The 15,573-nt window shown below is 36.3% G+C and overlaps 1 long non-coding RNA gene across 1 annotated transcript; it reads right to left on the reverse strand.

Annotated features, from left to right (window-relative positions):
* Positions 1 to 13,370: 13,370 nt before the first annotated feature.
* On the reverse strand, positions 13,371 to 15,216 carry LOC149916023 (uncharacterized). The gene is made up of 3 exons (XR_016470969.1): positions 15,082 to 15,216; positions 13,799 to 13,870; positions 13,371 to 13,438 (listed from the first exon to the last, which is right to left on the reverse strand). It is a non-coding gene; the product is annotated as an uncharacterized LOC149916023 (long non-coding RNA).
* Between the last annotated feature and the right edge of the window lie 357 nt (positions 15,217 to 15,573).

Consider the following 15,573-nt stretch of genomic DNA (forward strand, 5'->3'; position numbering starts at 1 on the left):
ACAATTTTCTTCTTGCTTCATATAATAAAACATTTTTCACACAAGCTTGGTATTGAGTGACTGTGATTTTACGTAAAATGAGAGTAAATATGACATCACAGTTTTAACAAAATGTATTCAGAATATTACTTGAAGATTTGGTAACTAATTATGATCAGATTTCATTACAGCCATTTCAAAATGGTAAAGAAAACCAGTATTCCAAAATAATCTATGAAAGCTTTACATGGAGTATGAAAACCTGCAACATAACTGTTTATAGAGCATGACTGCCAAACCACTACTTTCAAAGGCACAAACCTTGCAGGGATAAGTTTAGACAAACAATCACTTTTATTTTTTAATTTTTTTTTAGAATAGAGTTTCAGGAATGCTTTTGGAGTCCTTCAGTCATTTCACAACATACTTCACAGCATTCTGCTGCTAGAGGTGTACAGAAAAATCTATCTCCATAAAATAAGGAATAATGTAAATCATACTACATGACTACTCATCCACTATCCACAAATCAAACAAGAACATATTCCTGATTTTTTCTGTGTTCACCTTTACCTTTTTCCTATGACAAAGAAGCCTGTTAATGAGAACTTCATCCTGTTATAGCTTTGTTTTCACTTTAGAAATATTAAAGAGTAAAATATGAAAACAGCAGGGGAGGGGAAAGAGACTACAGGTCTATTTCGTAATCGTGAGTCTGCGATCTGTGGTGCTCCTAACATATATTAAGAAGATCCCTTCGAGAATTCTGTCTCCATTCATTATATCCTGAAACAGTCTGGTTTCATTGACCTTGCTCTCAGTACAGTGCCTTATGTCCCACTGATTTAAGGAGTTTTATATAATGAGTTGTTGAAAAGGGGTGAAATTAGCCCAGAGAGCCATAATATATAAAATGTTCTTTGCTCAACACTAATTAGTTTATTTGATTTTCATCTGGTAGGTCTTGTCTCCAAGGTACAGAAAATGAATTTGTTTTCAGATGCAATAACATCAGACACTTAAGTTCTTTAGTTTCATATCCTGTTCAGGGGAGTAGTGGGGGAAACCATAATGATGTTGACAATTGTGTTTTTAAAAAAATTTACATCACCAAACAGATGTTGGGGTTTTTTTTTTGGTCAGATTTAAAATATATATGCACACTTTTTATTATTATTGGAGACTTAAGAGAAATAGATTATAAATTAGACTTTTTGATAATTGAAGATTAGTATTAATCTACTTTCAATCGTAAACTTGAGCACTTGAATACTGAGCACTTGAACACAGAAGCTCGTTGACATAGCCTCCAAGACAATTTACCAAAATAGATACAGCTGCTGAAGTGGAGGATGCTTTTCAGCCAATGAATTTACTGCTTGTCAGATTTGTATGCATGTTTGAATGTGAGGGTAATGAAATAACATTATAGATTTCAGAACCAGGGCAGCCTTTATTCAGATAAGGTTATAAGCAAATTTGTTTTTGAATGAGTGTCTGTGGAAGTAATATAATCCAATACCCACATCTTCTCAAGAGTTTAACTGTTTGATGCAATGTTTAAATGTCTTCAGAAATGGAGTTAGGGATCAAATAGCTTCGCACCTTGAGCACATACACAAAACTAAGATCAAGGGGTTGTGTGTGGATAGTTTAGCTCAAGCCTATATAGATTTGAATTTTATTCCCAGTCTCTCAGCTCTTTCAAATCTTGAAGTCAGACAGTAGTAAACAACATTAAGACACACTAACTTGTCAAATTCCTGTGAGATATTCAGGTCACATCCCAAGATAAATACACCACTTAGTGCAGGGTACTGCTCTTGGGTCGAGGCAATCCCAGCTATTTATACAAACTGGGGGAGCAGCCCTGCAGAGAAGGACTTGGGGGTCCTGGTGGACGAGAAGCTGGATATGATCCAGCAGTGTGTGCCTGCAGCCTGGAAGGCCAACTGTGTTCTGGGCTGTGTTAAAAAAGAAGTGGCCAGAAGGGAAAGGGACGTGATTGTCCCCCTCTACTCTACTTGTGAGGCCCCATCTGGAGTACTGCGTCCAGGCCTGGGGCCCCCAGTACAGGAAGGACATAGAGCTCTTGGAGTGGGTCCAGAGGAGGCCACCAAGATGATCAGAGGGCTGGAGCACCTCTCCTACGAGGAAAGGTTGAGGGAACTGGGCTTGTTTAGCTTGGAGAAGAGAAGGCTCTGGGGAGACCTCATTGTGACCTTCCAGTACTTGAAGGGAACATATAAACAGGAGGGGGAATGGCTGTTTATGAGAGTAGATAGTGATAGGACAAGGGGGAATGGTTTTAAACAGAGACAGGGGAGGTTTAGGTTAGATATTAGGAGGAAGTTTTTCACTCAGAGGATGGTGACGCACTGGTTACCCAAGGAGGTTGTGGATGCCCCATCCCTGGAGGCATTCAAGGCCAGGCTGGATGTGGCTCTGGGCAGCCTGGTCTGGTGACTGGCGACCCTGCACATAGCAGGGGGGTTGAAAGTAGATGATGATTGTGGTCCTTTTCAATCCAGGTCATTCTATGGTTCTAGGATTCACTGAAGCCAGACTATCCAGCAAACAAAAACAGACAGATTGACCCCATTGGCTTAGGACTCAGTGCATTCCCAAAGAAAGGCAGGTAATTTTTAAAAATCATCTAACTGTGACCCAGATTTTAAATAATTAAAATTAAATAATAATTTAGAATTTTGAGACATATTTGGCTGCAATATACTCCAGTGGGTTAATGCTAACCCTACTTTCTAATGCTAATATCCATCAAGAGGATGAAATATTCCCACAGTAGTTCTTGTGGGACACAAGAGCTACTGTTCAAAAATCCTTCAGACGTATCAACAATAAGACTAGTAATGCAGAATTGGCAGCACATCGCTCTACAGCCTACATCAAACCCTCTACAATCAGTATCACCATACTATTCAACACATATCTAATAAAGCATGGAGAGGAGGGGATAATATCTTGAACTGTTTCCATTTATACTGGGTACAAATCGAGCAAGGAAGACAAGGATTGTGTGTCTGAAAGAAACAGGGCAGTATCTAGCATTGGATCTGATGAAAATTCTCCAGTTGCAAATGTAAACTAAAAAGGGTTATTTAAATATGAAAGATAAAAGTGACCTTCGGTTATTGGGGTTTGTAAGCTTAGCTTTCTTTTCTCTCAAATCAGGAAGAAAGGACGTTGAGCAATTCAAATGAAATGTGTAGGCAGCAGAGATTAAATTGAAATGAATAGCTCAACTATGATAGAATTAAAGTATGTTCTATAGAGCTACTGAAGATATTTATTCCATTATCATTTTATTCTTCTAAGGCAGCCTTTTAGCTTACTCTCAAAGGGCTGAGCTTGTGACCAATATATTCAAAGCAAATACCAGATATGCCCTACAGAGTATTTAAGTTGTGGGATAATTTTTCTGAAGAACACAAGTAAATATGCAAAGTGGAACAGACACATTCTGGGAATAATTATGGCCTTCAGTATATTAAGTTATTCAGCATTAGGCTATTCAGCAGTAATTATACTACCCCTGGGCAAGGATGATTTAGTACTGTGTACTGGTGAAAGCCACATAATTAAGAAAGAATGGAATCTGGCTACTACTTAGCACACCTTTCCAAATGCTCATTTGATCCAGTTGGCAACAGCCACAATGGACTGCATACGATGGGGAGGCTAGCAATGTGTCTTGTATTACATTCTATTTAGTGCTACAGCATTTAGCACTCTGCAGTTGTAAGGTTAAACTCTTTTTCCATTTAACTGTTTAAGCCAACCAGCTTAAGCCCAATTCCCTGTGACTGGTTAAAAGCTGCATGTGGTCTGCTGAGCCACCCTCTGACGTTAATGTTTAATGCACTTTAACACATTTTGTACAGTTTATTTTGAAATAGGCAGACAAAAAGCATAGTTCCAAAAATCATCTGTGACTCCTAATGTGCTTTAATTGAAAAGAAAAAAAAAAAAGGGAAAGGTTTACATGGTATTGTGTATTAATGACTCTTCTCTGTTGCCAACGTTGAGTTATTGATAAGAATGAGGAAAAGGAAGCTGGAACGAGCAATGTCACAAAACCATTGAGACTCTGCCCTATCCTTTCTACATTTCCTCTAGAACAGAAAGTAGGCTTAAACAGGCAGTAATCTGTTCCATAAGACTTAGAAAGTACCACAGCATAAGCAGTCAGTAGTCAATAGTCATGTCTGAATTGCTGAATTAATGCATATCTCAGAGTCTGTGCACAGTACTACTCAACACTTCAGTTTCTGCTTTATCCCTCTGCTTCAGTTTGCAATGAGTGCACTTCATAAGAACATGGGATTTGAAGGCATATAACACAAGCAATATATTCTAAAACATCATACTTCAGTATCTTTGCTATGGCAGAAATTATTTCTCAAAGCCTTATATCCACACATGGAAGATTATCAGTAAACATCTGACAGAGATAGCAAAATCTGGAACGCCTCCAGCATCTGAATCTGGCTTTCTGCCTCGGTTACTTGGCTTGCTCCCTGACAGATCCCATGACTTCCTTTACAAACAGCAGCAGTGGCAGTTTGGAAACAGCCTCTAGGGGAGGTCATGGGTGGATTGGCTTGGTTCCTCAATATCATTTGTCTTTCCTGAAATTAATTTTGAAGAAGCCATTCAGCATTGTTTAAGAATAAGATTATGCATTAGCAATAGCCATTCATTTTCCTGCTTAGTCCAAGGTAACAAAATAAAACATCCAAAGGCTAGGATCTATGTCACTCTAGGGAAATGTCCTAACCAATTTGATTTTTTTTATCATTTCTCAGTTACTATGCTTGAAAGAGACATCACAAAGAGTAAAAATCAACAGCACAATAGAGAAAAAAAAATGGATTTCAGAAACATAGGAAATCTTAACATTCCTTCCTTCTTTTTCTTAAGAGAAAAATCAGTAAAATGTTAATTTCAATTTTGTTTACATTCTTTTGCTACTTTCTTCTTAGAACTCATTAAATCCTTCAGGAAGGGTTGACATTACTGTTATTTTTCTCACATCTTTCTTTTTCACAGCAAAGTATTGGTGACTTTCATTTGAAAAAGACTAAAAAAAAATTGACTAAACTTATTTACTGTCAATTACTTCAACGAAATTCTTCAAAGTTAAGTCTAATCTGAATTCTATGTATATCACCAATTCTATAGGCCTCCAGATACCACCTTCTATGATTCATTTAGATAACAAGATCCACTTGTTCTGATTCAGAGAACTGAACCAGAAAAGGTATGGTGGTATAGAAACATCCAAAGAGTTTTACGTCAAAGCATAATGTGCATGGACAAGATATCCCTGTTCACTGCAGGGGAGATGGACTAGATGATGTTCAAAGGTCCCTTCCACTCTAAGGATTTTATGAGTCTATGATTCTATACCATGGTCAACACAGCTTCTGTAGTAAAGGCAAAGTACCTGAAGAACAGACGCTGTACTTCAGTTTGGTCTCTACCACTCACAGATATGTTCCGAACAAACAGAAAAGCATCACGTGTTGAGGGAGAAAGTCAGAAGTCACCTAAGGACAGTAACTCTATGCAGTGAACAAAATAACTGAGGCTTGGGATCTTTCATCATTCACTGAATTTCACTGATGAGATAAAAGTCATGCTCACATTTTAAGCTAGCTAAAAGTTAACAGTATAAGATATTGAAAGTTGCCAGAATTGAGATCTGTTATCACAAATACAGATAAGATTTCTGCCTCTGGGTGATGAGCCATCATTTCTTCATGCTTTCCATTATACAAAGTAGAAGTTCAGCATCAGTTCACACACCTAGGCTCTACATTTTGATATTTTTCTAAGTCTGTACATGCTTCAAGACAAGCATCCACAACAAACATCTGTTAATTTGATAAGGTTTGAGGGGAAAAAAAAAGACAGCTGTTTACACCATTGAGGCAATCTCAAAGCTGAGATAAAGATTCAATCTGAAATAGGGAAAAGCAAAAGTATTTTCAGCACATGCATTAGCAGTGGCTTTCCTGCTGTAGCGTATACTTTGATCTGGCTCTCTTCTCATTCTCATTCTTAGCTCAGAGGCTAATGATACTTGTTGCTAAGTCACATCTGTGAAATGCTACAAAAGGACAAATTCCATTTAAACGAATGAGACTATTTTGGCACACACTATTTTTGTTCATGTTCCAAGGAATTTTGATCTGCTAACTTAAATTAAAGCTTATTCCTGGACTTTTTAGCAAGACACATTGCCCTGGGAGCCTGTACTCTAAGTAATACTTCATGTCATGCTCCCTTTTCTTTTGGAAAACAATGAGCTTAGATGCTTAGAAAGAATTTAAAAAACTCAAAGAGTAAACAACATACTCAAAGAGTAAACAACTTGAGGTTATGCCATACAGAGTGACACTATGCGTTCAGGTATCAGCTATATTTATGATTTATAGGCTGGAATTTAATGAACATACCCTTGAAGACCCTTGCAATAGTTTCCACACTGGAGATGAGTGGAATAGGGCTGGGATAGGAACCAGAAGAAGTGAGAGGTGTGGACTTTCACAAAGGCTCAATGCTGCAGGTATGCTTGATATAAAACATCACTGTCACAGCTTCAAAGCCAGACAAACGAAGAAGGCAAAGATATATGAAGATGAAGCAGCAGGTATCATTTCTGCCTGGCATGTAGCAGAATACTAATATGGCTTCCATGTTACTTCTTGAGAGAAGCAAATGAAAAAAGAAAGGTTAAAGTGATGCAAAGAACTGGCCCTTTCTTGCCAGAACCTGCCCAGATGGAAGACTGTCAAATGTGCATTCAGTGAACAAAAGCAGCAGGAATACATTCAATCACCATCAAGCATCACGGAGAAACTTCTCTGAGAACTTCACGTTCTTATCCTAACCAAACGTGAACAAAAGCATTTCCTGAAATCTCAGTAGACACACTTTAAATTAAGTGTTCACTAGGAAAAAACAGAAGTATACAGCTAGCTGAATCTGTAGTGGATTTAAACTATAACCATGACTACCAAATTTGAATGCCAGATTATGTTACCAGTGAGCTCTGTTTTAGTTTACAAGAGAAACTGAAGAACATTCTACTGTGGAGAGAGAAAGAAAGAGTTGTAAATATTAAAGATAGAAGAATAAAAGTCTTTTGAAGGGGAATTGAGTGCTTGCCTACTGCTTAAGAAAAAAAGCACTATAAAGCAGCTATTGATTTTTCATTCAACAGCACTGAATGTTTTACTGAAAAGCAGCATTGCTCAGTAATTTGAATTTTCAATTAAAGTAGCATGTTCCTTGGACACATTTACTGCTGCACTCCAGTGACATTTATTTGACTTTTAAAATCCCTCTACTATTGTATTCGTGTTTGTATAGATCAAACTACCGATACAGAAAGTGTTAGGATTATAACACTGCTGATTATAGATACACGTTTGGAAGGCTCCACTGACAATCTAATGACTTTATTTAAACGTAGGACAAGTGAAGTCAGTCACAGTTGAACTAAAATACGCCACTACGAGATAAATCAGGCAGTTCAGTATGTCACCTTAGAAATACTTACATTTGCCTTGCCTTTATGGACACTTCTGTTGTTGTAGCAAAGTTGAGCTAGTTATTCAAACTACCTAAGTTATGTTTACATTCCATATGATTGGGAGGGCCTTGTGAAATTCAGAAATATCAAATTGATAACTATTCACATGTACAGAAATTTCAATTGTAAGTTAGGACAAAATATTTCTGGACTATAAATAGACAATGATGGCTCTCATTGCATTTTCTCTTGTTTTAACTAAAGTCTTATAGTCTAAAGAATTATTAGCCCAGTTTTAATGATACTAGCACCTACTTCTCAAAATGTAGAAGGGTAAAATATCTAGTCAAATTTTCTAAAGTCGGCGCCTTTCTAACGAGTTATCCTTACTTATATTCTCTTTCTCCTTACCTGTAGGCCCATTCGGGTACTTTTCATATGCTTTCTCACATGCTCATTCTTCACTGGCTTGCAAGTACATGTTACATAAAATGTTTTATATATGGTGTGTTTTCATATATTAGACATTTCTTCTTTCTTCTTCTTTGTTACCTATCCCTAAAACTGGTTTTACACAGGTCTAAGGCCTGATTCCTTTACCAGCAATCATCCACTGCTGAGTTATTTATAGCTTTCGAGCTTCTGATATCATCCTGTGCTTGCAGATTCAAAGACCTTGCTGTTATCTATTTCCTATACTCTTCTATGCTGCATTTTTATTCCAGGGTCATTGGTAGTTCACTCTGCAGAGCAAAACTACCTGTTATTCCTCCCTATGAGTTACAGAAATATACATAGGTTGCTCTGAATTATTTCCATGGAAACTACGAGTAAAAAGAGCACAGTAACACTATTTGATAGAGCAAATGCTCAACTACATAACACAATTTTTTAACATAGTCACCACCACTACCTATACATTTTCACCAGCAATGAACAGCACGCTGTGCTTATGAAAATCTACATCAGTGGATGTGACCTACTGTCACTGTTGCCACTACTGAAATGCACCATCCATTGCCTCACTGTGCTCACATCCACTGTTCGGTCTTCAGAAACATTCAGCAAGCACTGATGCATGTAAATAGGTGCCATTCTTTTCCCACAAAGAGGAAATAAATTTCACTCCTTTGATTCATGCATACTACCATGTCACTTTGTAAGACTGCCTCTCTGCTGCCATCTCTTGCACAACAACAACATATAATGGAATGCTTGTAGGAAGGCTCAGCCTCTACTGCCATACAACCAATATCCATCTCTGATGTCATGGGCAAACATAATAAAATAGGAAGCATTACTTTCAGGGCAGCCATCATACACAACAATATATGTATATATATTCATATGCATATACGCATAACATACATCTGGCAATAATAAGAAAGCTAAAACAAAGTGGATAGTAACATCTGTTTGTCAGATAACTGTTGTTCCAGCTAAATAAGTGAAGACAGAGGTCACACAAGTCAGGATGACCAAACAAAGCCTGAAAGATCCTACAGACAGTGCTGTTAGCACAGCACAGTCTGTGGCCTGCTGCAAGTAATAGCAACATCAAATTTACAGGGCTACAAGGCTACAAAAGCATAATTTCACATAAATGGTGCAAGAAATAAATGACAGCTCCTGATTTGATTCAACAATCTTTCTGCTGCTGCAGATTTTGGCATGAATTCAATACTTTCTGAACACACTCAAAGTAGCCTTCAGACACCATTAATCTTTTTCTACAATCCTACTCTTTCCCCCTGTTTTGTAACTAGTTTCCTAACTTGGCTCTCTTTTGGAAGGATGAAATGTAGGATTATACGTCACTTATGGCTGTCTCTGCTGTAACAATGCAATAGTTTTCTAAAGAATCTGGTAGAGGCAAGAAGGGAAAAAGTAAAAAAAACCTTTTCTCAGTTACTTTTGGCAAGAGCTAACATTTTATCCCGATGTGTCATAACAATGAGAGTAATTGGATAAATTGGCACTCTGTCTCTTAGAAACCTCAATCCAGAGTCTTGCAGTGGGAATTAGTTGGCTTGCCCCAACTTATTGATATTCCCTTTCTTTAACTGTTCAGCATCATTTTAGGTGTGGTACTTTGCTATAGTCTTGTGCTTCCCTTTACCTTAGTCTAGGGACGTGACAGTCCCCGGTGGCTTAAGCTGCCCACATAGCACATCGCTAGGGAAAGCACAGCACAAAAGCTGGCCAGTTATCACTGTAATAAACAGCAAAATATTCTGAGAAGCTGCAAAAGCATCAAGTGGCAAAGTGTGCATGTAGGGTATGGAGATGAGGGTACTTACCTATTCACAAATACAAGAGGCCACTAAGGCTGTTTCACACAGAGATTATTCTCTTGACCAATCTAGGTTCATCATAGACAAATATCTTCTTCTAACCCTTTAAGCATTTGGCATTGCCATGTCAGACAGGCAAATGGCTTCCTCGAGGATAGGAGGAGCTCCTCAATCTCTCCCAAGGCTCCGAGCCAGCCCAATACATTACACCACTTAAGGTACCTTGTTTCTTGACATGACCCTTTAATAAGGATAGACAGTACAGATGTACTTAGTGAAGTGCTCCCAGCCCTGCTATCATCTGACGGATATTTCCTGTTAGAGCTAATGAGGTTCTGCTCCCACTTATCTCTAGATATGGCGTAGTTAGCACTTTTTAGTTTGCTTAATGACATGCTATTAATAAAGACATGACCTGAACAGTTACTTGCATTTATTGTCTTTTGTGTGTGTGTGCGTCCATTTTTATAATTATGTTGAGGCAATTTAATTTTTTAAGATCGTAAACTATTGTTTTGTTTGGTAAGTTGTATATAATCATGCTACGTTCCCATGAAAGCACTCACCAAGGTCAATGCACAAGTTAGCAATTTATCTGAAACATTCATCATGATATTGAAATTGCTTCGCTACTTCATCAAGGTATTATTATTATTACTGCCTTATTGACATAGTATGCAAACCCACTCTAAGGAGGGATGAGACCTGCTTTTTTCAAGGAGTTTCAAATGATCAAACTATGCTTAACTGTAACTGCTGAACAGTTAATATGCTGAACAGTAACAGTTCAACATCTTTAGTTTTTTTCTAATGAGTAATAGCCCTAACAAAAATGTAGAGCAACTGACACCTTTATCCAAGCAAACTGTAATTGGTATAAGTAGAAGAATCCAAAGTTTTTGATGGAGGTAATGAAACAATAGTATAACTCTCTGATCAAAATCATTACCAGACAATCTTGGTCCAAATGAGATTTTCAGTGTGCGTGTGTATGTTTGTTTAAGGCACAAACATTAAACAGTAGATAATTAACTTCTGCATCATTATTGTAAATTGAAAATAAACAAGCAAACAAATGTTAATTACCTTTAATTCTCAAAACAAGAAACCTTGTTTATGTGAGTGAAATAAGAGTGAATTGAATTTTAATGGGATTTGTGTGTTTTCTCTATTTAGGCTTGATTTGGTTCTATCATTTTCCAAATATGGGTTCTTATTTTTGCTTTTGCATGACATCAAATTGCCCAAAAGCTGTTGCATTTCTCTGTTTACAGAGCTCTGTCTATAAATCTGTTACTTATTTTAAAGCACGTATTACGAAAGAACAAAATATCTAAATTATGACAGCATAGGTGTTTCTCCTTGTAAGGCTAACTAAACCCGATCAGCCCTACCTCCTCTTACATGTCATGTGCTTAATGGCCCTTTGCTGGATATGCACCAATGTGCATATGAGCCGGGAAGCTCATGAATGTGCAAAGTCCTGCATAAATGGTTTTACCATGTCAGAGAAGAAAAAAAAGAAATGCCTCCTTGACCCCATCTGGTGACCTTGTTAATGCAGCAAGCAGTTCTCTTCTCTGCTGCCAGGACACACTGCTGACTCTAGTCTACTAAGACTCCAGGTATTTTCCTGTTTTTCATCTACACTGTGTAACTACACTGTAGCATTGAGTTATTCCATCCTTGCAGCAGATTTTGCATTTGCCCTTGCTAAAGTGTCTGAGATGTTAATCCTTTTCCTCCAGTTTGCTGAGCTTTTTTCTGACCAGCAGCCCTGCCCTCTAACATATCAGCCACACTTTCCAAACAGATATCATCCACAGAATTTCTGACAGTGCACTCTGTCCTAATTTCCAGGCTCTTGATAACAGTAAGTAGTCCTGTCCCCAGTGTCACCTCCTAAGGGACATTGCCAGTGTCCAGATAGCAGCTGGAGTTTGCACTACCGATCACAGCCTTTGGAACTGAGTGGTTCAGCAGCTTTCTATCTGCTTTAACCATCAGAGAATGAAACAAATTTGAAAAAAAAATTCTAGATATTTACAACCATTTTTCAACCTTCTTACACAACTTTCTTTGTTTTTTACTATTTTGTAGTCAAGGAGGAAATATAGCATTCAAATGTATAAACACAAACCAAAGAAGAAAATAAAAATTAGTTAACAGAACACAGTCAAGCTTAAGAAAACTTAGGAATTATATGCATGCTCTATGCTTACAAATGATCTTAATTAGCACCTAATTACAATTTAGTTCAGCTAATCAGATGATCAACTGCATTGATTCTTATCAGCTGATTAACCCTAATATAAAGTACTATGAAAATTTACAAGACTGCAATAGAAAATTCAAGTTACTTTCAAGTACTTTGTTCTCAGGAAAAAAAAAAAAGAAATGAGGTCTAAGTTTTGCTTTCTTGTTTAGCTTGCTTAGGACAAAAAAAAAAAAAAAAGAAAAGAAAAGAAAAAAAAAAGAGTTTTCACTCAAATAAGGAATAAAGATGGCATATAATAGCATGGTTTGACCCACATACATTCAAGTCTGAATTTGGGAGTGCAAAGAGCTTCATTAATTTTCTGCTTTAAATAAATTAACACTTCCAAAGATTTTAAATGGAGTTCTACAAATGTATGATGGGAGCTATTTCAAAACAGATCTTGAACCATTGCTGCATAAAACTGTAATGATCATAAATGACGAATGACTGATGACATGACAAATGAGGACATATATGGAGCTTTGAATTTCTGTATGTCATGGCTGAACACTTCTCATCCTGATAAATCATCTCTTCATCAACTTTAATGCTGTGAATATTTGAGAGCAAGAAGTGAACCTGGCCTGAAGTTTACCTTTTTGAAGAACAATGGGTTTTACAACATTCCTTTGTTACTTTTCTGGCTTGAAAGTTAAAATCAAGTCAAAGAAATTCACTGATAAGTACACAGAGTCAAAATAGACAGTAATAATTAAAATTTTACCCTTGGGAAGAGTAGTACCAAGACATCACTCAGTGCAATGAGGAGTCTCTTCTTTGTACATATATGGACAATTAATATATGGGCCTTGAATTTGTATTAAAGAAATTTTATTGATAAAGACTACCTCAAAGGCTTTTCTAAATTACATACATATATGCATGCATATATATACACATACGTATTTATGAAGTAAGATGTAATCTCCCTTTGATGTTCATTTTTATCTCCTTATAACACAAGTGTGTTTTTACCTAAGCTGTGGTCACTGAAAAAATAAAAATAAAATTTCATTACTTCTTTGGAGCCATAAGAAAATAGATGCTAGGAGTTAATACAAACTAATGCTGTTGGTGTTCTGATCTGACTATTGACCCTGATCTAATCCTGATTTGTCTTGTATACTTACATTATACTCTCTTGGAATGAAAATACTGATATTGAACATGCAGAATGGAATACATCAAAACATTGTAATCCTCCTTTAAATTCCACATTTGTTTACAACTCCACTTGCAAGACAGTTGAATGAAACCCAAATATGGCTTTCCTTACCTCCTTGTCACTTGCTTATCCTTTCTGCCTCTTTCCATAGTCCACAAACAAATGTGGTAGGGCTGTCACTGAATACAAAACATTAAGGAAAAAAAATGCTTTAAACTTCAGAAAAAAAAAGTCTTTGTAAAAATAAAGTTATTCAGATACCTATTTGAAAGGTATGGTCAGATGTAATGCACTCTTGGTTTTCAAATAATAAAATAAATTCTAAAATTGGAAAATACAGGCAATTTTGTAATTTTTCAAAGTGAGAACAACTAAATTCTTAAAAAATGAAAATCAGAAAATCAGTTTTCAGTAACTCAATAGATTTTAGTTTAGATATGTCAATAGCTTGCTGTTTTGGTATACTCTTATTTTCCTGCTTTCTTGGTTGTGCCTTATCTAATATCTTGTGGAAATTGCAATTTGTGTCACTGATTTACCTTTCAGTCTCTGTGATTGATCTCTCATTCAAATGCAGCTCTTTCCTTTTTCATTACCTTGCCTCCAATTCACTGTAACAGAATGGAAATACGCAAAAAATGATATTCAGAAATCAAAATGTTATATGTTATATACATTTCTGAAGCATAATAACAAGGTAAACTACAGTAGCAAGGTAAATATACTCCTTTTCTCACTGTCTCTTTTATGTAAAAAAATATAAGACCTGAAAAGTAAATTAGGATCCTGCATCGACTGGCCTAACATATTCAGTGTTTGTAATTTTAGAAATTGACCCTCACTACTCGTTCTCACTGTCTGGTTAAAAAACTGAGGAATCATCTTAATACCTATGGAACAGCAAGAATTAGAGTCCTGAAACAGGTTAACTGTGAAATAATAAATATCACATTCATTTTACTGTTCTCTTAGAAAAGTTGATTTGTGGAAAATGTTCTCTAATATTCCACTGGAAAAATCTGCATAACGTATCTATATTACTATAGATATGTGAAGATGTAGATAAACCAATCTGCACATCTCATTAATGCCTTTTTTGAAACTGAAGTTAGTTTCAAAAAACTGCATTGATCTTAGAACTTCATAATCACATGCATTGACTGGCATGGGAATGAAGCCAAACTGCTTTGAAAGGCCTTTGCTTTATCTCCCCAAGGGCATTAGGAGAAAGTGTATGAGGGGAAACAGTCTGACTTGATCTTTATTTCTAAGTAAAGTTCACAACAAAGATATTACATACAAAAGCCACTTGTACCTTGCTGTGTGCTGACAAAGAATTTACTTAAACTTATAAAAAAAAGAAAGAAAAATAGAAGCAATAACTTTTATATATCTGTAGGAAACAGTAATGTGACAGCAAAGTCTGCATTTTTTTGAATTTTAGGTGTTTGTTGTCATACTGGTTCTACAGATAGTTGATGATTCGGTGGCATTACCATCTACTAGCAGCAGGTTCTTACTGGAATAGTCACTGGATTTTATCCTGCTACTCAACTTCTCTTTCTTTAGAGTTTATCAGTCTTCATGACTGTAAACCCAATTTACCCTTAAAAAAATTGCACACAATTACTTCTGTAAGGTTTTAAGAAATGGAACAATGGATCACAGGAGTTTGCTTTGTGTTTAGACCTTTCCTGTAAAACATTACTGTCAGTACATACAGAAGAAATACATATGAAACATTTATGGAAATAAAAATGATTGTAATTTACTTATAACAAAAAATATTCAGAGAAAAATGCACTTTGTGGTGAGCACATACTTCTGTTCTGTTTGCATTAAATGCTTCACCCCATAACTCAGTGGGAGATTTCTCACATGCACTTCTTTGGGGATCAGTCATGTTGGTGCTCTGGTGAATTTGATATTCCTTAAAGACTGTAATTAAACATTTTCAGAAAAGAAATACTTGATCTCTGAAAAACAAACAAACAAACAAAACCAACCAAACAAAAAACAAATCAGCAACAGCCACAAAAATAATACAACTATTCTTACTTTTTTCTTCTTTTTTTTTTTTTCCCAAGCACTGTCCTCTTGATTAACAAATCAGATTTAACAGTTGCATATTAACACACTATAGCTGCTAATATATTAAGACAATGACAGTGGTAACAACGAGTTCACCTGAGTAGCAACATATGCAGTCTCAAGAACTTTTTGCCCTGTAATGGTACTTATAAATTGAAGTGCTGACCATTAGGGCCTTACTGCAAAAAAGCTGTAATTTTATAACATTAAAATCTTAAGGATG

The sequence above is a fragment of the Phasianus colchicus genome, chromosome 14 (assembly GCF_987193195.1).
Source record: "Phasianus colchicus chromosome 14, bPhaCol1.hap1.1, whole genome shotgun sequence".
NCBI classification, from domain to species: domain Eukaryota; kingdom Metazoa; phylum Chordata; class Aves; order Galliformes; family Phasianidae; genus Phasianus; species Phasianus colchicus.